Source organism: Belonocnema kinseyi, chromosome 3, assembly GCF_010883055.1.
Source record: "Belonocnema kinseyi isolate 2016_QV_RU_SX_M_011 chromosome 3, B_treatae_v1, whole genome shotgun sequence".
Taxonomy (NCBI): domain Eukaryota; kingdom Metazoa; phylum Arthropoda; class Insecta; order Hymenoptera; family Cynipidae; genus Belonocnema; species Belonocnema kinseyi.
This window is the reverse complement of record NC_046659.1, coordinates 150,494,780-150,496,353: the sequence shown is the minus strand read 5'-3', so window position 1 is coordinate 150,496,353 and position 1,574 is coordinate 150,494,780. Positions and strand designations below refer to the sequence as shown.

Below are 1,574 nucleotides of genomic sequence, written 5' to 3'. Positions count from 1 at the left end.
AAATCAATAAAAAAAGGCTAAAAAACATGGTATATAATCAAAGAAAAAATCAAATTTAAAAATCAAATAAAATTTAGGGTGACCATTTAAATCGAAGAAAAAAATTCCCAGTCATTTCCCGGTTCGCAAACATTTTTCCAGGTCAAAATAAAATTTGAAAAACCGAACACTATTCTAATCATTTTTCCATTTAAAAAAATAAAAAATAGACAACCAAATTAAAGCATTCAAAGTGGAACTCTTGAATTTTAAACTTTGAAATTTGAAGTTTAAAAGTTTTTCAATTAACAAATTTTGTTAGTAAATGCTCAATAATTTACACATCCAAGTTCAAAAAATATAAATCCACGTTAAAATGTTCAAAACTCCAAATTAAAGAATCATTAAATGAACTATACAAATTTTTTAAATTGTATTGTTGAAGTTATTTTAGGCTAGAACCATTAAAAATTTTTTAAAGCTTTACTTAAAATTTTAAAGCTTTAAAATATTATTCCAACATTTTGAGAAATCAAGAAGTGGTTTAAAATTTTTTCAAGTTAAACATTATTTTTGAAATTTTTTAGATATTCTAAATCATTTTGGACTTTTAAAAGATACTTAGAAACTTTTAAAAAGATTCAAAATTAATTTAAAACTTGAAAGGATTTCAAATAATTTAAAGGAAAAAATAAAAACATTTTCTTAATATTTCTGGAAAAATTGAAAGTGATTTTTTAATTAAAAAAAAATTATTTTTACAGAATATTTAAAAAGACTTTTTTCTAATTTGCAGGATTTTTTAAAAATTTGTAGACAACATTCTATTTATTTTAAAATATGTTTAGAAGTTCTGAAAAAATGCACACACTTTGTTTAAATTATTTGATATCATTTCAAGTTTTTAATTAAATTTTAATATTTTCAAGACTTTTAAATATCTCTTAAAATCACTCCAATTTTTTCTACAACTAGTAAGTTATCAATTATTATTTCTACGTAAAAATTCGAAAATTTTGCTTACAAATTAAACTTGTTTTAAATAGAACAATACAAATTGTAACTTTCAAAATTTAAAAGCTTTTCAAAATTTAACAATTTAAAGCTTCCTGTGTCAAATATTTAAGTTTCAAATTATTTCGTTTGAAATATTTGGCTTAAATTTTCTAGTCTTAAATTAAAAGTCAAATATTTCTAAATATGAAATAATAATTCTTTTTCTCAATTAAAAATTTCCAAATTAAATGGGTTAAAAATTTAATAATTTCGACTGAAACAATATTTTTAATTGTATAAAAACTTTTAATTGCAAATATATTATTATTAAGTTATTTTTAAATTGAAAGTAGTTGATAAAGTTTCAATTGCACATTTACTGAAACAGTTATTATTTATATTTACAGTTGATAAAATAAAACTGCTTTTTATTAACAATTTTCAACTTCAAACGCTTATAATTTTTAAATATAAATCTTCAAGACTGCAGGTTAAAATTCTTTAAATTAAACATCTTAAATGGAGAATTTTTCAAAGTAAAAGATTTTCGATTACCCAAAATGCTTTAAAAACAACAACAGGGGACCTAGGGTGATCTC

General features: G+C 20.3%; 1 protein-coding gene across 2 annotated transcripts in view; it reads right to left on the bottom strand.

The window, feature by feature from the left end:
- Nucleotides 1–1,574, bottom strand: part of LOC117168821 (uncharacterized protein CG5098) — a 46,938-nt gene that overhangs the window by 15,302 nt on the left and 30,062 nt on the right. The gene's annotated exons all lie outside the window — the stretch shown is intronic.